Genomic DNA, 25,000 nt, shown 5'->3' with positions numbered 1-25,000 from the left:
ACTTCGTCTTGTTACAACCGCCACGTTTGTTCAAACGCAACAATTTACCAAGCTCTTGAGGCACAGGCCAGTTTATGTTTTAATCGCTTACCTAACTACATTCTGAGATTGTCATCAGCCATCCCGGCCGCGGTGGCCGCATTTCGATGGAGGCTAAATGCAAAAACGCCCGTGTGCTTGCGTTGTAATGCACTGTTAAAGTACCCCAGATGGTCAAAATTAATCCGGAGCCCTCCACTATGGTCGTGCCTCATAATCAGACTAGTTTTGGCACGAAAACCCTAGAAAGAAGATTGTCACCAGCCATTTGTACGTGGCGTGTAACTAAAACGCTTTACTACTTGTCTGAATGGGCCAGCGCGAAGTGTTTTGAGGAGCGTAATTATTATATTGTGTGCTCTTTACGAAGCGGACTTCGGGAAAGGTGATGACAGCGACGCATCAGAAACCAAGCAACCGAGGATATTGGTCCGCTTACCTGCCATTCTTGAACTCTAAATCGACATTACGAAGGACGCTTTTATTTTCGGGCTTATCTTGAGGACATGTGGATCGAATGCATTGAAAATTTTCTGCTTCCTCCTTTGCAAACACCAGATATACGTTCTAGATAAACAATCGCTGTATTATTGCTAACCTGAAAAGAAAAGGGGGAGGGGGCGTTTACGCAACTGAGCTAAGCGCATTTCGAATGCGATTTGTAGGACTTGGGAAAGGAAGTTGAATTCTAGCAACATGAGGCAGCAGAATTTGCATTAAAACACCGTTAAGTGTGAAAAAATGCAGCAGAATTGCGCGACTTTGCAGAATCATAAACCAATCTCGATCAAAGCTGTTTCTTTTGCACAATTGCATTAATAATTTCACTTGCGTTTAGTTGAATCGCGTACTTTAAAATGCCGCTCGCACATTACTGGGCCGTAATAAACATTGGCCGCGCATATAACGCTATCGAGCACTTGTTAACTCTTTAGTAACGGTACATATAAATACCCCCAAAAATTCTTGTTATCTCTGTACGCGTGCGAAACACATCGAGAAAAAGCATGACAAAAAGAAAAAATATTTTGCGGGAACTTTTTCAGCAATAGGCGGGAACAACACCAGGAAGAAAACTGAAAGTGGGCTTCACCCTAAGTCACCTGTGGCTTCGTTTCGAATTTGTGCAGACAACTCTCATCTTATAGTGAACCATAAGTGAACATTTCATTTGCTTTACATCACGTGTGTGTGACGTCACTGCAGCTCGCATCGCTCTGTCTCCTCTGACCGTGCCTTCAAAAGAAAGCGCGTCGCGAGCCAAACTTTTTTTCAAATTGGGGGACCTGCGAATATACGAGGGTTGCAGTCGAAATCAAATATATGTTGCTATTACGTGAATGTGGTTAGAATTATATATTAGCGTCTATTTAGACTCTTAAGCCAACCCAGTGGCCCCGATTAAGTTGCCTACCAGCTTGAACCTTTTAGGTATGTGCTCATGGTCCTTATGCTGCCACGGTCGTTCCATCGTTGTCATTCCAGATTTGTCGTCTGACACTCGTCATGTCATTGTCGTCACACCTTTTACGCCGACCCAGTGGGCCCAGTTTTCTTTAAGAAAACTGAATAATTCGTTGATAAAAAATTGGAGGACGCTTCAGCTACGCCTTCAAGAGTGGCACGCGACAGCATTCAAAGATCCCTGACTGCTTCTCACGCTTCCCGGCAACTGCAGCTTATGTAGCCGTAATGTTTACCGGGAAACGCTGGCGCCGAACGCTATATGCACGAAGGCGAGCTTTCTGGTAGAAACGCGGCCACTTGTATGGGCCGATCGCGGAGGAAGTGCGCAGCCGCACCAAAAAACGAAATTACATCATTCGCAGGTTTGTGTTATTTTTTCGCACTTTAAATGTTTCATTCTGAGAAGATATAACATAAAAGGCATGCGCTTTCGGTGTTTTGTTTCATTGCATTTGTTTGTGGGCTGTCATCCTCAACATTCCGAGGAATAAATCTTTGTCGAGAATGTAAGAATGAGCAACTTTAGCGATAGAATGATGTGGCAATATAACCCTCATATACGACATGTCGCATAGCAAGGCGTGGCGTATACTTATACCTAAATATAATTTTCTCTAACGGACAACGCCGCCGACACCGACACCTGATTTTCTGCGACACTGGGCCCTTAACGCTATCGCGTTAAAAAATTGCTCCGACCACTAGGTTCGTGGTCATGACCAACGTTTGTAGCAGGTTGTATAAACATTCGTCATGATGCTGTCACGGTCGTTCCATTGTTATCATTTCAGCTTTGTCACCTGTCTCTCGTCATGCCGTCATCGTCGTCATACAATTGTCTTCATTTATCGGTGTCGTCACGACGTCATCGTTATATACCAACATCGTCATTTACGAATGGTCATCTCATTGGTATCCTGCTGTTGTCGTCATACGCCGCCTTTGTCGTTCCATCGACGTCATTTTTTTCTTCGAATTTAATAGTCGTTAGTGCGTCGGCGTATAGTACAGTCGTCGGCATGCCGCCGTGCTCAAGCGTTACATGGCAAGCGAGTGCTATATACCATCATGGGAGGATACCGCATTATACCGCACATAACCAAAGCGACGTACGTCTCAGAATGACAAGCACACGTGTTAAACAAACTTCAGAAATATCGCGCGTCGCTACATCACTCGAATGCTACTCGCATTACTATCGACAGTTATCATGAGATAAGTTCTGCCTTATTTTTTACATCTCTCGCTGTGCTAATTTCCTGTTCAATTTTTTTTAATTTTTGTTGAAAAATTCAGTCTTCGGGGTCTTCAATTCTTTTTTTTTTGTTACTTCATTAGCATGAAAGCTTGTCGGTATTTCTTATATGTTCATATAAAGGGTTGTCAATGTTTTAAAGCCACAGCTTTCTTTAGCAACTTCGCTCACTTTGTATGGTTGAAAGGCGGCCGGCGATCTCGCACAGTGCGTGGGATTCCCACTGCGCGTGGGACAGATCCGTTTTAGAAAACTTGAGATTGTAACAAGAATGATGAGGAGGGGAGTAATAGCGGAGAAAAAAAAAGTAGAAGTGTAGAGGAATAGGAGAGCACCGTGTTAGGAGGCCGCGTGCCAGCGGCGAGCGTCCCATCGGCAACAGACACCTACGTACAGCTGCGGGTGCGGGTGACGGAGCTGAGGAGGGCAATCTATACGTATACGGGGCGTCCCAACTATCATGCACCAAGATGTAAAAATATGCAAATGTCACGTAGCTGGACAGAACCAAGGCAATGTTGTTTGCCGTCGCATTGGAGATACTCAGATTATTTTTCGCTTTCCGCCTAACTACATAATTAGCCTTGATTAATTAATCAACTTCTCAAGTGTTGTAATTAGATTAAAAGTGTCAATGGAAAGATTGCAAAGCCAGATGAAAAAAATTGCCCCCCCCCCCTCCCCGAAGGGAATCGTGAGGAAATGCGAATGCATTTCTTGCGCCGAGAGTACACGGCGTAGTAATTTTAATGGCGTAAATTAATGACGAGACGAGGATTTGTACCGAAACCATTTATCTACACATTCATCGGCACCTGTTGACGTTTCTCCGCCGCGTCTCAAACACGAACTTCAGCATTCTCGGCTCGCCGTTGACGTCTCACAGCGGCGTATCGAGCACACATTTCCGGATCTTCGGCTCGGCGTTGGCGTTTCGCAGCGGCTTCCCGAGCACGGAGTTCGGTATCGGCAGCTCGCTTCGCTCGCTTGCGTTCGGCATCACGCGCTCTTCGCTTCGCAGCCTTGTCTTCCGCTTCTTCTCCTCCGGTTGATGATGACGTTCAAGCTACTGCAGTGACGTCACCTCCAGCGAGAGGTGTAATGCTCGGGTTGGATTGTATTACACTTCTTGCTAGGGGTACCGTTGCCGTCAGACATTCGCCTTCACCGACTTCTGCCATCGCCTTGAGAGGCGCCCAGCCAGCGAACGATCGAGAGAGAGGCGCGCGAACGGGAGAGTGGGGCGCAGGGAGGAGAGAGAGCGAACGGCGAGAGAAGAAGCGGCGAAGCACTGCACCTACCCTCTCCTACACTCTCTCCACACACGCGGGAGCTCCGCCGAGTTCCCGCGATGCGAGCGCCCTCACACGCCAGAGCGCGCTCCTCTCCACTCACTCACCGCTATTCCGCCCGCACCACTGGCTCCGGTTGCTAGGGGCGAGGATAAGCGCGTGCGCCCGCAGCTGTTGCTATGGGAGAGGGAGTGAGAGCGGAGAGATAACACCTGCCGGCGCGCGGACACCGACAGACGCGACATGCCCCGACTAAGAAATGCATTCGCATTTAAAAAATTAGCAAAGCGTGCACTGTAGGCGCAATGCTAAAGAGACAGCGGAGCCGATGGGCACCTAGCTAGTCCTGGTTTTTGGGTTAGGCTAAGCACTACCAAGTCATCCCCAGCATTTCCGGCATTTATTGATAATAGATCGATTATCGATTAGCTATTGAATGGCTATCGCAAGGTATTGGCCACGTATTTGGGCTAGGCTAAATGAGTAATGTTTTCAAGTAAAAGTAACATCAATACATACAATGGCACTAATTGTACTACCAAATCATCCCCAGCATTTTCCGGAATTTATTCATTATTGATAGATTATCGATTAGCTATCGATTGACTATCGCAAGGTATTGGCCACGTATTAGGGCTAGGCTGAGCACCACCAAGTCACCCCAAGCATTTCCCGGAATGTATTTATTATTGATCGATTATCGATTAGCTATTGATTGGCTATCGATTGGCTATCGATGACATACTAAGCTTAAGGTATGAGGCCAAGTGCTGGGGAAAAAAGTTTAAAAAAGGATAAACAATACAAATTATTGGACTACATCATAAAGCACACTTTTTTAGGCCCATGTGATCGTTTTAAAGTTTGCATTATTTTTTCAATATTTTTATTATTTGAAAAATTTTATTAAATGTGGGTCTCACGCCAACAGTCATAACTCTAATTTAACTCGATAAAAAAACACAATTTTTGGCAGTGATATAGGAGAGGCTTTGATCTGTGCAATGAACCAAAATTATTGAGATCAGATCAATTATCGAAGCATAGTGATGAAATAACCAAAAACATGTGTGCTTCCAATGGGTGCGCCTTGGTGTAAACGGCCTCCATATCAAAACTTGGGGCACGATTTTACTTGCTGAGGTTCATTGCACACCCAATAACGTGAGAAAGAATTGTGCCAAGTTTCACAAAAAAATCTTTATTAGGGAAAAAGTTATGAATGTTTGCGTTTGAAGAAATCGTAAAAAGATGAGTTCTGAGAAAATCAACAAAAAGATTTCAAAGCATAGCGCTTACATAAGATGATCAGGAGAGCTAAAATCCCCTGTATTTGTAGCCAGTTTTGTCTTGGGTCTTGCCCTTGTCTGATTTTGCTCGTGTTGCACCTCGGCTTCCTTTTTTTTTTTCTAGCCTGCTTTTCAGTATTACAGGTATTTGCTGTACGTCTCCAGGTCCGTCGCCTTGTACTGATTGCCAACAAACTTTAATTTTGTGCGTCTTTGCGCTCTAAACTTCCCCATTCTGTGGCTGCCAGTAAGAAAAAGTAAGCGACATAGAGTAAACACATCCATCACACGATCCGGTTGTCCTTTAGCGCGCGTGCCGCCTCCATAACGTAAACAACACGTGCAAAAGATTGCACGTCCACCTGGTGAGGTGTTTATTATTTTAATTGATAAATAAAATGTTGAAAATGCTATTATGGCATCGCTACACTTTTTACGTGATACGATTCTTAAATAACCAGCAAATAACTGCAAACCAGGGCATTTTTTCTGTTCCACAGAAAACTGGCACTTTCAGTTTCGGTTTCGTAGACGCCGGGTGGGTTTACATTTTTTTATGTATCTTTTGAAAGAAACTGCGTAGGAAGATACTTTTTTCAGCAAAATGATGTAGAATAAATTCCTCATCTAACAAAACAGAAAACAAAAAATTGACATTTTGAAAAAAAATTACAATTTTCACTTGGCCTCACACCTTAAGTAGTCCTAACCATGCTTAGCTATAGACTTAGCCAGGCTCAGCTTCGCTAGTTCACAGGGGTATGTGCCATTGCGCTTGGACCCCTTCTGCACTACCGCCATGGATCGGCCGACATTTTTTTTTCCGACTCGTCACGGACTTACGGCTGGCTTAAACAGCTCCGCTGTTAAAACTCCCGATACAGCTTTCTGTTGCTCAATACGTGCTACATAAAATCGTATTTCCGAGCGTAAAAGAAGCCCGCGAATACACGCAAAATTGCCGCGCGACTGGTCAAGGCACTTTGTGCTGAGTGTTACTTATCTTGCTGGGGACAGGTTCGCCCAATAACCAGTTTCGCGACTTTCGTTGTGCCGTTGTGGTTCTTAGCCGTCACTATACAACGTGACAATATGCGACTGTGCTGTAGCGCATGAGTGTGAAAAACTAATGACTAGCATATATGCGTGCTACATTCTGTTGCGTTTACTAATAAGCGACTGGTCAATCAATGTTGCTGCACTCGACTGCCACAGTTAGTGTGAGAAAATACAGGCGAACGGTCGGCACGGCCACACTCGGTCGATTTCAAGGTGAATTCGGGGCATTAAACGCCATATTGAATTGCGCGCACTTGTGTTTACCTTATGGTCGGAGCTGTACACGTATACACACAGCTTGCATAGCAACGCACAGGTATAGGTCGCCATCTGGAATTTCGGAGTAAGAACGCTGCAGCAGTATAGCACAAAAGGTATAGAAGAACGCGGTGATGCAAGCACAACGGCTGCTAGGGCCTGCCCGTGTCTCATAATGGCGGCCGATGACCAGAGTCGCCTGACCGCAGCATGGGTTGGTCAGTGTTATGCAAGTCTCCTATAACAAATTGTGAATCGCTAAGAAGCTCTCAAAACACATATTTATGAACGTTTTATTAGTAATCTTAAAAAATGTATTCCAGATGCAAAATTGACACCGTTCAGTCATTGACGCACGTGAACTTAATAGGAATCCAGAGATGGGCTGCTGTATCAGCTACGGCATACATCCGTGTTTTGTTCCGCCGTGCTAAATGAAGGATTTGTGTTAAAATTGGTAAGTGTAACACCAGTGCATTTTCTGCCAGATTTCGGAGACAGGCGACTGGAAACCGGTGCTATAGCCTTAGAATTCTTACCGAGTTGACTTACCTAGGTCGCTGAATGGTCACAATACTGCAATTGGAACAAGTGCACATGTGAACTAGAGGTCACCACCAGTGGCCTGTCTCCTGCGGGGAACTTAAATAGGGTAATGATTATGGTGAGTGCAAAGATGAGTATAATGATGACTTACTTGAGGAACTCATGAGTTATTGCCATATTTCTGATGGGCTCCACTAATTCGCCATCGCAAAATTGTCATATTGTCTTAAATCCAGATTCATTAAATGACCACAGTCAACGCTGAAATTTCCGCTATCCGCAGTGCTGGGTCGTACCACAGGTACCCTTTCAATGTTATGTTAAATATTTCAGTGTTTCAAATTCTTGCTTATTTTCGAATATTCGAAATTTCGAATACGAATCGAACAGTCTATGGTATTCGATTTATATTCGACTAAGAATGAACAATTCAAAGTTGTCGAATATTTGTTTCTGCCGGATATCAATTATGACTGATAAGAAGAACTGTTGTGGCCTACAGGAAAAAAAGTTGTCGCAGTTTCACCCGAAAGGCGAAGCATCAATTGCGATAGCAACTTAGTAGAGAGCTATACGGAGTAAGGATAGTAGTTTTATCCGCTGTACAAACTTGGACATGCAGCAGCACCGGCAACACACAGCAGTGTTGTCGACGCCGTCGGCGTTTTTCCCGCGTTCGCACAAAATGCGTGCGGCGTTGGTGACTGTTGCCGGAGCCTCTGATATAAATAGGCACTTGGTGCCGCAGCTAAACGACGCCTCCCTTCCCTGCTCCCCCCCCCCCCCCCAACGGCCTTTCGTGCGTCAAAAGAAGGCGCGTTTGCTCTACATATATGGTGATTGTAAAGGAGGAAAGAGACGCCTACTTTTGCAGCCCTTAAGGGAGCACGGCACAGAACGCGCGTTTGTTCTCCGCCGTGCGTTCACTCCCCGTGAAAGCGCGCGTCCCTCGCGCCCTTTCACTCGCACATACAGCGTTCGGCGGCGCGCGGCGACGATTTCATCTCCATTGACGTCATACGGAACCTCACGGCGACGGCAACGGCGACGGCGACGCCGACGGCAGAAATCTGCTTTGGAGTGTCCATATAATTGCTATCGCAATAAAAACATCGATGCAAGGGTGCCATGCAGGATGCCCCGAGTTTCTCGCTCTCCGGAGTTTGCTCGACAGCAGTCAGTGAACAAACATGGCGGGGAACGCGCGAAGACAGCAGGCAATAAAATGCCGAGATAAAGCCACGTTCGTCAACGCGAGCTCACTCTGCGCATGCCGGGCCGCTTCCTCGTTTCAAACAAAGAAGGCTAGGTGTTGTATAAGGCATCGCTGCCGACTGCAGCGCCATTAGATGGCGCGTGCTTGGGAGCCGGCCTGAAGAGAAAGATGAAGATAGAATAAACAGTCAGGGACTGAGTAATGTCTGTAATGTCTCCTTCCAGTATCCTGCACGATACAACATATTTGGCGACGAGGATTTAACAGCCCATGTGCTATCGGCTTGCCCCTCATCTGTGCCTTCGATTGCTGCCTATCATCCTATACGATGAGTATTTCGGGACTACAACCGCCACCCCCTTTCCTATCCTCACCTGGACACCCGGTCATTCCATGGGAGCAATGGATTCAAGCGTTCAAGAACTACATGGTGGCGTCGGGCGCCTCCGACCTACCTGCCATGCGTCGGAAGGCGATTCTGCTCAACTGCTTGGGCTTGGAAGGACAACGTATCTTCCAGACTCTGACGTCGGAAGACGACCCGCGCCTTTTGGCTTCGAGCGCCGCTGGAGAGACGTTGACGGCTCCTGGCCCAGATGAGTTCGACCGCGCCATTGTGATCCTTGAAGACCACTACAAGAGCTCTGTCAACGTCACTGCAGCGCGTCACCGTTTCCGTCGACGTGCACAAGCCCCAGGTGAGACGGCCGTCGATTACGTCACCGTGCTACGAGGTCTCGTTGGAGCATGCAATTTCGGTGACTTGGCGGACGATATGATACGCGACCAGCTCATAGAAAAAACTACCAGTGAATATTTGCGCGAACGTCTTCTACTGGAAGAGTCTCTTACGCTTTCTCGGGCTCTTACCATTGCGAGACAGCATGATCAAGCGACAAGAGAAGCAAAAGAACTTGCACGACACGAAGCACAAGTGCATCACGTTAATGACGAAAACACTTCAGAGATCAAAGAGAAGCACTGTGGCACGTGCACATGCTATAAGAAGCAAACTGCAAGTCGTCGAGCCTTGCAAGAGCAAGAGTGTTATCGTTGTGGTTCTTTAGACCATCTTGCGAATAGCCCTCTCTGCAAAGCTAGGACACATAAGTGTCGTAAATAAATGTGGAAAGATTGGCCATCTGGAAAAGGTCTGCAAGTCTCTCCGAAAGTCTGAGAAAAAAGTCCAGCATGTTGCGGAAGACGACAAAGATACAGCTGACCCAGACTATCACTTAAGTGTTTGTCACATCTGGAGCCGTAAGAAGGGAATTTATGCCGTGTTGGAAATTGAAGGAGTTTCCGTATCGTTCCTGATTGACACCGGATCATCGGTTTCAATCCTAGCCGAAGACCTTTACCAACGTCATTTTGCTACTGCATTTCCTCTGACATCAACATCCGTCCAGCTCCTCGATTATTCTAAGTCAGCAATTCCAATCAAAGGATGTTTCATTGCTCCAGCCACATTTCACGGCCGATGCACTTCTGTTCTTCTGTACGTTGTGCCTGGAGGAACAACCATACTTGGTTTAGATGGTATCGCAGCTCTGGATATGAAGATTCAAGGATCGCCGCTCAGGTGTCTGCTAATGACACAAGAAACTCCTGTGCTACCTCCTGAATTACGTTCCGAGTTCGAGCACTTGTTTGAAAAACAGCTAGGAACTGTCAAGGGTTTCACTCACAAGGTCAGAGTTCGAGCGTCTGTTCAACCAGTGGCCAGCAAGCTGAGACGACTACCACTCGTCATTCGTGAGCAAGTCTCGGCAGAAGTACAAAAATTAGAAGCTCAGGACATCATTGAGCGCGTCGACTCTTCAGAGTGGGTCTCACCAATTGTTGTAGCCAGAAAAAAGGATGGCTCGATTCGCATGTGCGTAGATCTACGAGAGCCAAACAAAGCTATAGTGGTGGACAGTTTTCCCCTGCCACAAACTGAGGAACTTTTGAACAGCTTGGCTGGAGCACAGCGATTCTCCAAGCTAGATTTAGCTTCGGCATATCACCAGTTGCCACTAAGTCCAGAAAGTCGTGATCTTACGACGTTTATAACACACGACGGCCTATTCCGCTTCAAGAGGGTTTGCTTCGGACTGGCATCGGCACCGTCAGCGTTTCAGAAGATGATGCATATGATCCTCAAAGGATGCAAATGCGTGTTATTTTACATTGACGACATAATCGTGTACGGACGCTCCCGAGAGGATCACTTGGTCAATTTGCGCGCGGTTTTGAAACGGCTCTCTGATGCTGGTCTCAGGCTCAATCATAAATGCGTTTTTGACGTCGCAGAGTTGACTTTCCTTGGTCCATGTTGTCAGCGCCAAAGGGTTATTCGCACTGACGTCATCTATCGAGGCGATAACCAAGGCACCATTCACCTACAAATATCAATGAACTTCGTTCGCTGCTGGGACTTGCAGGCTTCTACTCCAAGTTCATCCCGCATTTTTCTGATGTTTTGGAGCCTAATGCGTGCTTTGCTTCGAGGAAATGCGCCTTTCGCTTGGACTGCAGCAGCACAAAGCGGCTTGGAGCAGCTGAAAACTCTGATAACGTCTTGCGAAGTTCTTCACCTTTTTGATCCTCAGTTACCTGTGTACGTTACAACTGATGCCTCAGGATATGGATTAGGTGCTGTACTGCAGCAGGATAACGGAACATCACTGCAAACTGTCGCGTTCGCCTCTCGTACTCTGCAACCACATGAACGGAAGTACTCGGTCGGTGAACGCGAGGCCCTTGCCTGCGTCTGGGCCTGCGAGCACTGGCACGTTTACCTGTGGGGCCGACCTTTCATTTTGCGGACAGACCACGCTGCTTTGGTTACGCTCCTTTCAACGAAAGGCACAGGTCACCGTCCGTTAAGGATTGCGCGCTGGTCATCACGGTTGCTGTGCTACAACTACACCATGGAGTACAGGAAGGGTAGCGAAAACGTCGTGGCTGACGCACTCTCCCGGCTGCCCCTAGAGAATTTCATCCGCGATGCACCCGAAGAAGAATTTATATGTCTTCTGTCCCCAGTAGTTACCATGCAAGAGCTTCAAGAAGCATGTGCCGCCGATCAGGTTATCTCTCAAGTGAAGCAGTTTATCACTACTTCTTGGCCTGACAAGAAATCCTTGTCAAAAGATCTACTACCGTACTTTCACGTGCGATCTGAACTCTCTGTTGTTAGCGACGTTCTGTGCCGGGGTGACAGGATTGTCGTGCCTACAACTTTGACACGCCGTGTTATGGATCTGGCACATGAGTCACACCCAGGAATTAGTCGCACCAAAGCTCGTCTTAGAGAGTCATATTGGTGGCCATGCATGGATAATCACATTGAAGAACTTGTGCGCACATGTGTAACTTGCCAGTCATGCGACAAATCCGCGCGTACATCTGCAGCTCCAATGCAGCCCGTCACTCTTCCCGAGAAAGCTTGGGAAAAAGTCGCTATCGACATTGTGGGACCTTTCACGCAAGCTTCAGCCGACTGCCGTTTTGCCATCACAGTTATTGACTATTACAGCAAGTGGCCAGAGGTGGCTTTCGTACGAGATGCGACAACATATACAGTGAAGAAATTTCTACTTGAACTTTTCGCAAGGGAAGGATATCCACGCGGTATCGTATCCGATCATGGACCACAATTTTCTTCAGCGAATTTTGAAGAATTTCTCACAGAGCGCGGAATCACGCATTATAACTCTTCTGTGTATTACCCGCAAGCTAATGGTTTGGTTGAAAGATTTAACAGGGTATTAAAGTCATACATTCAATTGGCCCTGTTAGAACGCCGTGATATGAGAACAGCAATGCTTGATTACCTGCAAACATATCGCTGTACGCCTCATGCGACTACTGGTGTTGCACCCGCTGTTCTTCTTCATGGACGACAACCTCGAACCAGACTCGACATTGTGGGATTGCCTGACAAATGTTTCAGCACGGACCCTTCAAAGGCACCGCAGGAGTTGCGAGAGCGCATCAAGAACAAGCAAATCAAGTCGATGCGTTACACCGATGAAAAGCGCGGTGCCAAGGAACCCAACTTCGTCGTTGGTGACTACGTCCGGGTTAAATTACCTGCAGTTCATGGGAAGCTATCTCCACAGTTTTCTACGCCCAAGAAAATTATTGAGAAGCGTGGACCCGCCTCTTACCTGTTAGAAGATGGCCGTGTCTGGAATGCTTCCAAGTTAGCGGCCGTTCACCGCGAAGCTATCAGCAAAATGAAGTTCGGTACCTGTGCTGTCATGAACTGGTCACCGGCATCCGATAATTCCGCTACTGCAGCTGTAAATCACCCTTCACAACCTGGCACGTCAAACGCGGATAACTATGAGAATGGCACGCTTTAACCATGAACCACCTGCTGCAGAGCGCACGCAACAAGCTTCATTTAATCTGCCGGGATGCGAAGCCCGCGTGAGAAGAAGCGCCCGTAACAAGAAGACGCCGAAGAAGCTGCAGGACTACATTAGGCAATAATGGACAAACAACCGTTTTGTTTTTTTTTCTTCGTGTTTTGTATTTTTTTTCCAAGAGGGGATATGTTGTATAAGGCATCGCTGCCGACTGCAGCGCCATTAGATGGCGCGTGCTTGGAGCCGGCCTGAAGAGAAAGATGAAGATAGAATAAACAGTCAGGGACTGAGTAATGTCTGTAATGTCTCCTTCCAGTATCCTGCACGATACAACAGTATAGCTATCTACAAATTTGCTATCGCAATTTATGCTTCGCCTTTTAGGTGAAACTGCGACAATTTTTTTGATAGGTTTATTTCCGCCGCTGGGTTTCTGTGGTCGGACCAAGAGAGTTTCAACTAGGTATATACAGCTTTCCTACAAAAACTGTGAGAAACTTTAATGATAGAAGTACTTTAGCGGCGTATAGAATATTTTTCGCGCACAGGACGCCAACGCCTGCTACGGCGCCGGACGCCGGACGATGTCACCGGATTTTCTGCGAACGCGGCTCTTAATGCTGCCGCGTCATAAAGGCAGATATGCCGCAAAAGCAATTTTACGGCAACTCAGCGCAGAGTCCGAAGAGCGGAGAATTGCAAAGGCAAATATTTCAAATATATTTTGGTGGCGTTTTAGAATAAAACAAAACCTAATACAAAACAGTAGATTGGAATTGTTTTTTCTCACACAGAGTTTAGAATTACGAGTGAGGTGCGCGCTAAGTAGCACACACTTAATTTTCTTGTAGTCGCAGTCCAACTTGCCGGCCCTTCCTTTCCGCTTGGCCGCGAGAACGCCCCCAAGTTCAGCCGACAGCTTTCCCCGTCACTGTCTACGGGCGCGCGGTGGCCGGGTCTCGCCGGAACTCGACATGGCCCAGCTCGACCCGAAGTGACTGGAACGGTGCCGCCTGTCCGGCCAATCAGCGACGCACGGCACCGTCGTTGCCGCGGAGGTGATCCCGTGCCAGCGGTCCTCTACGGCGCGGCTGCTGGAGGCAACGCAGTAACACAGCCGCCGACTTTTCGCCTTCCCCACTCCGCGCAACACCGTCGGTCGAGACCCGGAACCGGCTAGAGCCTCGGCTCTCGGCTGTCACTGTACCTGGGCGACAGGCGCTGCCGGAGGAGTAGAACGCGCAGAGCCACGAGCGACGCCGATGCTTCGGAATCCCGGTGACGGCGGGCAGGCGACGTCGCTCGAGGATGACCAGGTCCTCGATGACTGCTTCCGGCAAGCAACCTCGTTTGGCGGTTCCTCGACGGTGGTCGGAGCGTCGGCGTCGGTCGGCGGCACTTGTTCTGTAGCTCCTCTCGTATTCTGCGTGGTCTTCGTAGGCGGAAACCTCGGCAGACGCAGAAATCGCACCCAAAGCGCATATAGCGGCCCCAGTTGGTTTCGGTGTCGGCGACGTCTTCGCAAGTCGTCCCTGTCGTTCCTGGCGTTCGCTTGTCGTCGGGCGCCGGTTGTGATGCTCTGGAGCCGTCATCGAGGCGGTGGCAACCGGCTGCCGATTCGTCCGCGCTCCGATCTTCTCTGGCGCGCAACGTCTCCTATAGCTGGTAGTCACGCCTGGTGGCGGAGAGAATTATTTTCCTGCCGCGTCCGAGTGCGGTCGTGCTGGTTGTGTTCTTGAGACGTCCGTCGTCGACCGCTTCTCTTCTCGGAGGTCGCTCAGAGCGCAGGTCGTTGGCAACTGGAAATGGAACGGCTGTCGACGTGCCTCGTGTTCGCGTGCCAACGAGGCCTCCCGCACGTGCGCGTGCATACGCGCCACACCGGCAAGCACTTTTCATTTTCTTTTAATGCGTAGAATTCATTGGATGGATGCCCGGGCTTGTTTCCTACCCAGACAAAACTCTGATTGACTTGCTAATAAGTTTATCAATCAATCAATCAATCAATCAATATATCTATAGTTGCATTTGTCCTGATGGTTCGTGATCCCCACCCCCCCCCCCAAAAAAAAAAAAAACGTGTCGGGATTTAGTCTTCAATACGGGAATTTCTGTGTATACACAAACTTACGTACGCTTACCACCACCTTCTTGTGGGCGCGCAAACCTCCGACGCGATACTTTGCCAGAAAGCTGCCAGTTACCGACAACACACCCGCCAGATGTTCATGCGAAAATTTCAGGAAACTATGCTTACAATTTTCTGGACACGCAACCGGTGCACTCGAGATCGGGGGACCTGCATCGCATCATAGGTCCGAAAATAACCATTGCTGGGTGACTTCATTGCTTGTATTACTTTGAATACGAAAGTTCTGTGACTATGCCACGCAGTAAGAAATTACTCAGTGACGAGGAACGGAGACGTCAGAATGCGGCGCGGAAGCGTAAACGAAACGCAGCCCTTACAGCGGCGCAGAGAACGCGGGCGACCAATTTCGTGGTCAAGGTATATGCAGAAATCGCAAGCAAAAGATTACACTGAAAAATCTCGTGTGGGAGTTATCTAAATGACGCGTAAGCATTTGCAACTAATCACCTGCTGTTTCGTCGTCGTATGCTACTGTATTTGGTATAAGTGCGAGAAACACCGAGAAAGAATCGTGAAACGGAGAAGTGTTGTTGCGTTCCCGAAATGTTAACGGAGACCAGCATGAGACGACGAGGAAGAGGCGAGTACCTAGTACCTAGTAGTAAGAGGCAACAACAACAACCTAGTACCTAGTAGTAACCTAGTAGGCTGTCGTAGTAACAGACTCTCGGTCGGTATGTGCATGGCTTTCCTGGGCAACGAATACAACTATCTTAAATGTGTTTCAAAATTTAGTCCCTACAACGTTACGAAAAATTAATTTGTTCCGGGTTCCTGGACACTGCGGTTTATACCTAAACGAAATGGCAGATTTATTAGCCAGAACATCTTTAAATGAACCTGTGATTTATATTTTACCGGGTACAGCTTACGTCACTGCATCGAGATTCAGAACGTTTTGCCTACGAAATGATTTAAGCAAATTATCGCTGATTCCATCTACAGACTTTCAGCATCTCGATTTTGACTGGCCCCGCAGGGGCGTCTGCGTCAGCAGGCGTTTGGTGTGTTGCGACACCACGGACCCGAGCACATGAGGGTCGGACCCTCCCGCGTTTAACCGTGCGTGGCTTAGCCGTGTCCGGGGAAAAGGGGATCCTGGGGGTTGAGCCGAAGCCGGGTGTTTGGACCTTTAAGGCCCCTCGGCAGAGGCAACACACCCCTTTGGCCTCGGCTTCACGTAGACGGCACCCCCGGACTGACCCACCCGGGGGAAATCGGTAGTTGCCTTTTCCTGTCCTCCTCTTCAATCCTTCGTCTTTTTCTCTCACTTTGAATCTTTCCTGTCTCCTTCTCACTTCTGAACTTCTGATTTTCCAGGCAGCTAGGGTTAACCTTGTGTGAGATAGCCAACCTTGGTTATATCATATTTGGTTATAGTGGTTGTGTACAGCTGGCGTTGGCAGGTCTTGTTCATAACAACCCTGTCGCGTCCCCTTGTTGGGCTCCACGGTGGGCGGCTGGCACCGCTGCCGAAATCATTTTAAGCTGTATGGCATCCTCATACCCCAAACTCCCTGATCGCCCTCTTTTTAAAAGAGGGCGCACCGATGAATCCCTGAACTTCTTCGCAAAGACCACTGAAACTTTCCCACGTTTCCACGTGATTCATTGTGAAAACACTGACAAAAAAGCGATAAACATCTCACCCTTCTTAGTGTCAAAATGTCTCACTGAGGTCATTGGAAGTGGCTACAAAGCCACCAAGATGGCTAGTGGTGACCTTCTGATTGAAGTAAAAAGCAAAATGCAGTACGAGAAACTCGCAAACCTGGTGGCATTTGGTGATAAAACCATATCTGTCAGCGCACACCGAACAATGAACACCGTCAAGGGTGTGGTTTCAGACAACGACCTCATGGATTTGACTGACGAAGAACTCCTGAATGGATGGAAAGAAGAAAACGTTATAAATGTACAACGCATAAAAATCAGGCGCGACAACAAAGAATTACCAACCAAACACATAGTACTTACATTTGGCTCTAGCACACTCCCGGATGCAATAGAAACAGGCTACCTCAAACTGCGTGTAAGACCTTACATTCCAAATCCACGACGCTGCTACAAATGTCAGAGGTTTGGCCATGCCTCTCAAAGCTGCCGAGGACAACTAACTTGTGCGAAATGCGCTACAAAAGATCACTCTGCTGATGAATGTACTGCTGAGGCCCATTGCGCGAACTGCGATGGCAACCACCCCGCATATTCCAGATCTTGCGCAGCCTGGAAGAAAGAAAAAGAGATAATCACTATCAAAGTCAAAGAGAACATCAGTTTCAGGGAAGCACGACAGCGTCTTTCACCTTCATTTTCAATGAAAACTTCTTTTGCCGAAGTGGTGCAACAGGGGGCAGCATCACGACGGACCCCGGCGGTCGCCCAAGGCACGCGCAGCGTACTCAGGGGACTGCCACCCGCCCCCATGGTGGGAGCAGCTAAGGCTGCCCTGCCCCTCTCGAAATCGGTCACACCCGAGGCCTCCACTAGCGCTGGCAGCAGCCATCGCAGCTCAGAGGCTAAGGAGGACCCATCGGCCTCCGGGCTGGTGAGGCCACAGCCTTCGTCCCTCGAGGCGAAGGCTACACGACGTACACATCGCTCGTTAGAGCGAGTGTCCAGCGCTTCGCAAGAGGCTATGGACACTACTCCAAGCAAAGTGGTGCAGCCAGCACCTAAAGAGCGGCCAAATTCTTTGGACCGCTCTAGAAAAGACAAAACCAAAATTACAGGGCCGCAAACGGCTCTGTAGGCTAAAACACGTTTCGTTTCGTACACACAGCACCAATTTAACTTCATTATGGACACGAAAATTATGCAGTGGAACGTAAGAGGCCTTCTTAGGAACCTCGACGATATCCAAGAACTTCTTTACCAACACAATCCGAAAGTGCTGTGTGTACAGGAAACGCACTTAAAATCAAAACATACGAACTTTCTCCGACAGTATGTTACGTTTCGTAAAGATCGCGATGATGCTCTCGCATCATCAGGAGGCGTTGCCATTGTGATTCACAAAAACATAGCATGTCAACGTTTGCAGCTACAAACGCCCCTTGAAGCAGTGGCAGTTCGACTTGTTCTTCTAAACAAACTCATAACCATTTGCTCGCTTTACATACCCCCACATTACCACTTACACAAACATGAATTTCAGTCCTTTATAGACGAATTGCCAGAACCTTATCTTGTTCTTGGTGATCTCAATGCGCACAGTAGTCTGTGGGGCGACTCTCGTATCGATGCGCGAGGTCGTCTTGTTGAACAATTTCTTTTCTCCTCTGGCGCGTGTCTCCTGAATAAGAAGGAACCTACGTTTTACTGTATCGCAAACAGAACCTTTTCTTCTATTGACCTTAGCATAGCTTCCCCGTCTCTATTTTCTGAACTTAAATGGGAAGTTATCAAAAATCCTTACGGGAGCGATCATTTCCCAATACTACTTACAACAACCAAAGTAAATGAGTCTTCACCACAAGCCCCTCGATGGAAGGTTGGTACAGCCGATTGGGAGAAATTTCGCACTCTTACTAGTAGCATCTCCTGGGCTGACATCTCTTCGTTAGGAATCGATGCTGCTGTTGAGTATTTCACTACCTTCATAATTGATGCCGCCTCTAAATCCATATCCGAAATAAGTGGTGTGGCATGCAAACGCCGTGTCCCATGGTGGAACGACGAATGTAGGAACGCTCGTAAGAAACAGAACAAAGCGTGGGGGTTGTTACGTGATTCTCCTACTGCGGAGAATCTTATGAATTTTAAGAAGGTAAAGTCCGAAGGCAGGAGAACGCGCCGACAGGCCAGAAGAGAGAGCTGGCAGAAGTTTTTATCAGGTATAAACTCGTATACAGATGAATCCAAAGTCTGGAACAGGGTAAATAAGGTAAGAGGACGACAAACATATTCACTCCCTTTGGTAAGCACACAGGGCGACAGCTTGGAAGACCAAGCGAACCTCCTGGGCGCACATTTTCAACTAGTGTCCAGCTCATCGCACTATTCCGAAACGTTTAAACGGTACAAAGCCAGAATAGAAGGACAGAAGCTGGAACGAAAATGCAAAAAACATGAGCCATATAACGAGCCATTAAGATTAGCTGAGCTACAGGCATCACTAAACTGCTGCAATAATTCTGCTCCAGGAGCTGACCGTGTAATATATGAAATGCTGAAGCACCTTCCCCATGAAACACAGAAAACCCTCCTTTCCCTCTACAACACTGTATGGTCTTCTGGTGAGATCCCGTCTGCCTGGAAAGAGGCCATAGTGATCCCTATCCTAAAACAGGGCAAGGATCCATCGTCTGTTTCGAGTTACCGGCCTATAGCACTAACTAGCTGTCTCTGCAAAGTCTTCGAAAAAATGATAAACCGTCGCCTACTACATTTCCTAGAATCAAACAAACTACTTGACCCATACCAGTGCGGTTTTCGCGAGGGTCGATCCACCACTGACCATTTGATACGTATTGAGGCGCAGATACGCGAAGCTTTTGTTCACAAACAGTTCTTTCTGTCTGTATTCCTAGACATGGAAAAGGCCTACGACACCACATGGCGGTTTGGGATACTGAGAGACCTCTCCCACTTTGGTATACGTGGTAATATGCTAAATGTGATTGAAAGTTATCTGCTGAATCGCACATTCCGTGTTCGAGTTGGCAATGCTTTATCACGACCTTTTGTGCAGGAAACCGGAGTGCCGCAGGGTGGGGTGCTCAGTTGCACTCTCTTCATTATAAAAATGAATTCCTTGCGTCTATGCATCCCACGCAACATGTTCTATTCAACGTACGTCGATGATGTACAGATTGGATTTAAATCGTGCAACCTTGCCATCTGTGAGCGGCAGGTTCAGCTTGGTCTGAACAAGGTGGCTAAATGGGCAGACGAGAATGGGTTCTGCCTAAATCCACAAAAGAGCACCTGCGTCCTTTTTTCTCGAAAGAGAGGACTGTACCCCGACCCCGACATTCACCTGCAAGGACAGAGTCTACCTGTAAAAACGGAACATAAATTCTTAGGCATAATTCTTGACACAAAGCTGACATTCATACCACACCTAAAATATCTAAAAAACAAGTGCATGAAAACAATGAATATTTTAAAAGTGTTGTCACACACTACATGGGGTAGCGACAAAAAATGTCTCTTAAACGTGTATAAAAGCCTCATACGAACACGCCTAGACTACGGGGCCATAATTTATCAGTCAGCCACCCCAACCGCGTTGAAGATGCTGGACCCCATCCACCATCTAGGTATTCGCTTGTCTACAGGTGCCTTTAGGACAAGCCCTGTAGAAAGCCTTTACGTGGAATCCAATGAGTGGTCCCTCCACTTGCAGAGGACCTACACAGCTTTCATATATTTCCTTAGAGTGAACGCAAACAGTGAACATCCTTCATATTCCACCGTAAATGATTTGTCCAGCTCCCACCTCTTTCATAACCGCCCTGCAGTAAGAGAGCCCTTCTCGTTGCGTGTGAGAAGTCTGGCTGAGGAAATGGATGTCCCACTTTTTGAACATCGTCTAATGACACCCACTATACAGGTCGCACCGTGGCAGTGGCAGATTGTAGAGTGTGATTTGTCCTTTTTACATGTTACGAAGCACGCCCCCATTGCACACATTCGAATGCACTTCCTTGAACTGCAGCATAAATACTCCTGTCCGGAATTTTACACCGATGCATCAAAGTCTCATGCTGGCGTCTCTTATGCAGCGGTTGGCCCATCATTTTCAGATGCCGACGCCCTGCACCCACAAACGAGCATTTTTACAGCAGAGGCTTTTGCAATACTGTCGGCTCTTAAACATATCAAGGACTCGAAAATACCCAAAGCAATCATCTACACAGACTCGCTGAGCGTAGTAAAAGCTTTAAAATCTCTTAAAAGGCACAAAAATCCCATAATAGTATCGCTTTATTCATTCATATGTAGTATTTATGCATCTGGGCAGCATGTTGTGGTGTGCTGGGTGCCAGGACACCGAGACATCGAGGGAAATGTACTGGCAGACCAGCTTGCCACGTCCGTCGAGGCAAAAGCTGGCAACACATCTATGCCCGTCCCTGTTCATGATATGAAGCCATATCTATGCAAGAGACTTCGAGTCCATTGGCAGCGTTTGTGGGACGGCCAGACTCATAACAAGCTCCATTTAATTAAGCCCCATTTAGGAAACTGGCCATCGACCACGAAATCTAGAAGAAATGATGTCCTATTCTGTAGGCTCAGAATAGGACACACTTACAGCACGCATAATTACCTGCTGTCTGGAGGCGAACCCCCAACCTGTACTAGATGCGGGGAAGCACTTACTGTACTTCACATCCTAGTACAGTGTCCATTAATAGAACCTGAAAGAAAGAAACACTTTGTTCAAGCCTATAGAGAGAACATACCCCTTCACCCAGCGATGTTTTTAGCTAATGACCCGGTATTTCAGCACGACTCAGTTTTAGCCTTTTTAAACGACATCGACATTTTGCAAGTTCTTCGCCCGAGAGATTCGTAGCAGGGCCCTCTTTCAGAGGACGCTGCTGCGACAGCATTTTGAAATGCACTCTCCTCCAGGCTCTTGCTTCTAAGGGTCTCTGTGAGGCAGTAGTGCCTTGTATCGCTCACAGATTTTTTATACCATATTCATTGCGCCCTATCACATCATTGTCATGATCTTATTAATTTTGTATTTTACGCACCTTTAGTGCGCAGAATTTTAGGCCCCTTTACAGCCACCCTACACCTACCCACTGTCATTGATCATACCATTGCTCACTCAGTACACCACGTCTTGGCGCTCTTTGGCCATAGCTGGCCCTTGCGCCAGAAAACAACATATATCATCATATCGATTTTGACTGGAATAATCAGTGGTGTCCTTCTCGACAGTTATAAGTTGCATACTCCAAATTACGCTGTCGCATCCCGGAATTGAATTTCTATTTACATTGAGCTCGTCTGACGACGTCCCCTCTGTGCCACAATTTTAAAGATATTGAAACAATAGACCACTATTTTTTACCATGCCGACGGTATTAGAACCAGAGAAAGATATTACTCGTAGCTCCACTCTGCACAATTGGATTAAAATTAAATACACCAGTATTATTAACATTTGGGGCCTCCACCCTTGCCCATTGTCACAGTAACGTTTGTTGCGCAGTGTTTGAATTTTTAACTGAAACAAGCCGATTACCCTGTTAATTATTGTAACTTTATTCTACCTATCCAATCATTATCATTTCACTTAAATTTGTTTCTCCAATTTCGTTAGTAACATTGTATTTATTCTGACCTTGATTGTAACCTCTTTTAAAATTCACCCTTCAGTTAGTCTGACAGCTCGTTGGCACACTAGTCTAGTTATACTAAATCTTCTTTGTTTTTGCTTTTGCTCTCTTTTAATTTGCGTTTCTGATTTTCAAAAAGAATTTTTTTAGCTACCTACTGCCGCCCGATTCTTGGCCTATCCCCCTGAGTGGGTGCGAGCCATGATAAAGGATCATCATCATCATTGTAGCAATGTCCACTCATGTTATATGATGGTGCGTTTGGATTATGGCGCTGCTTCGTGGACTATGAGCACTGGCCGATGCGTGGTGTAGTACGTGACGTAATTTAACATTGTCACGTTTAGTAGACCTCGTACGTAGACGTGTTTGATGACGCTACCTCCTCTCGATTCGAACATTATCAACCATGAGGAACCGTACTCTGGTGACACGGCTACGCGAGCCCTATCTTGAAAGCGATCTGCGATGCGCAGAGTGCGCTGAGTGCTGATTCGTGTGCGCTGTGTTCTCGCCGCTTAGTTCGCGTTGAAGCGAGAGGCAGCGCGAAGGTCAATGCGCTCGCGGCTGCGGGGCCTATCTTGAAAGCGATCGTCTTACGTGACGAACCGTCGTACGTGACGGTAGGCACGCAAAAACAGAGAGAAGCTTTTGAAAAGGACGCGTTGGAACGCAGGCGAGCGCGTGGAAAGCCGAATCAAGCCAGAAAAATAAAGAAACAGACTAGTACATATATTTCCTTCATTAAGCAAACACAAAGTTTGTGTTAAAACCAGTTTATATTTACTGGGGAGATCGTCGTAGAGCGCGTGGTATTCTTTGCAGTTGCTTATACAGTCTTGGTTTCAAGGGTAGCGTATAAACCCTCTACTCCAACCCTGTAAAAAAGTTCTAAAGGGAATAATTGCATTTTGACCATGGCTGTCTTATTTTTTTAGAGTGCAGTTGAAAGTCGGCGCTCAACATGTGTGTTGTTAAAGTCTTGTTCCTCTCTTACGACGTTAACTGCTCAAATAACGTCTACTTCCATTGTAACCCACGCGCTCGCTGGTTCGAAAACTTGTTAAGGTGGGGAAATGGCACATTTTCGCCCACAAGGTGAAGCATAGATTGTGATAACAAATTAGTAGAGAACTACATGAACTAACGATAGTAGTTCTATCGGCCCTATAAACTGTAAACATTCGCTCACCAACTAAATTAACAGGTGTAACGCGTGCACAGGTAAACATGAACACATCTCTCTCAATGACTGCGGAAGCTCGCTGTCAAAACGCTGGAGTGAGGAGGAACTTCAGCAGCAGTGAGCGAATTGACCTTAGTTCCGTCTCTCACTTCAACGCGAGCTAAACGTCGAAAATACAGCGCATACGAAGCTACCGGCACAAGTTGCATTTTGTCCACATCGCAAATCACCTTGAAGATGAGGGGCGCGCGGGCACGCACTTTTCATACGTCGCAGATCGCTTTCAAGATACGGCGCCCGCGCGGCCACCGCCGGAGTAAAACTCCCCCATGCCTCGCGCGCGCCAGAAGTGCGCTTCCGCCCCGCCTTTCTTCCTCGCGCGCGTAAAATTGAGCCGCATTCGTCGGCTGACCCTCGCAAACTTACACTCGCACATACAGAGTACGGCGCGCGGCGGCAATGTTACCGTGCTTGCACTTTATGCGGAACCTCACAGCGGCATCCACGACCACGTCTACGACCACAACCACGGCATAAATGTGCTTCGAGTGTCCATATAATTGCTGTCGCAATAAAAAGCCTATCTCATCATTATCCAGCTTAGCCACAACGGCGTCTTAACGTGGTAGCTAGAATTCAACAAAACACTAAACGCGATCACATATTCCAAGCCTGCAGCATTACCAGTTGAAACTGTTAGTTTATTTTGTGCCCTGACAAGCTGATGCTCTTAACCAATTATCTTTATGGTGGTACTCTGTAGGACAGCGTAAAGAATGTTTATGGTTGTCGGAAACGGCATTCTGCAAGGCCAGATCGTCTCTGAACGCTAGCATCGATGTTAAATGACGCCGTACTGGCCACAGAATGTGTGCTTCCGCTGGGTAAAATATTTATAGGTGACGCCCTGTAATATTTTATTACCTAACTGTGAACAAAATAAAGGAAATCCAGCGGCGAGCGCGTGCGGAACTGCGTTGTCGAGTCACTTAGCGCGGCGATCGGCTGGGGCATGCCATTTTTCTAAATTCAGGACCGGCTTTGCTGTTTCTAATGAAAACGTGTCGTGAAATCACTTCCAGAGTTCGGCACCAGCCGCTCGTCGAGAATATAAAGAACCTCCGCTCTGCAGTGTTGGCTTAGCCATTGGCTCACAGCAAGCGAGCGGAATGCGTCATCGCTGGTGCGCATTTGCAACGATGAAGCTGCCGGGATGTATTAACATGGATTGGAATGTGCACGGCGTCCTACTGCTGGCGGTGGGCTTCTGCTGAAGGCTAGAGGCACGCGTAGAACTTTATTCGGCGTATTTGAATGGTCATTAAAGAGCTCGGAGGCCGCGCTCGTGCACTATGAGGGCTGGAGGGGAATGCTGGGGACGTTAGCCTGGCATGGCAAGTAGAGGTGACAACTTCTTGAAAAGAATATGTTTATTACATGGCTCCATCGAAACGCGTCCGGCCGCGCCAGCGGTGGGAACAAGAGAAAGAAAGAGCTAGCGTACCAACCCGGGCCTCGCTTGCGCCTGGTGTCGTCTAGGCGTTAAGGAGGCGCCAGAAGTGGCGCTAGCTGGTCCGGT

At 47.5% G+C, this 25,000-nt stretch overlaps 1 protein-coding gene across 2 annotated transcripts in view; it reads right to left on the bottom strand.

Moving 5' to 3' along the window:
* The window catches only part of LOC119462379 (probable glutamate receptor), a 125,757-nt gene that overhangs the window by 43,836 nt on the left and 56,921 nt on the right, over window positions 1–25,000 (bottom strand). The gene's annotated exons all lie outside the window — the stretch shown is intronic.

This window comes from Dermacentor silvarum, chromosome 8 (assembly GCF_013339745.2).
Source record: "Dermacentor silvarum isolate Dsil-2018 chromosome 8, BIME_Dsil_1.4, whole genome shotgun sequence".
NCBI lineage: Eukaryota > Metazoa > Arthropoda > Arachnida > Ixodida > Ixodidae > Dermacentor > Dermacentor silvarum.
This window is presented reverse-complemented; position numbering and strand designations above follow the sequence as displayed.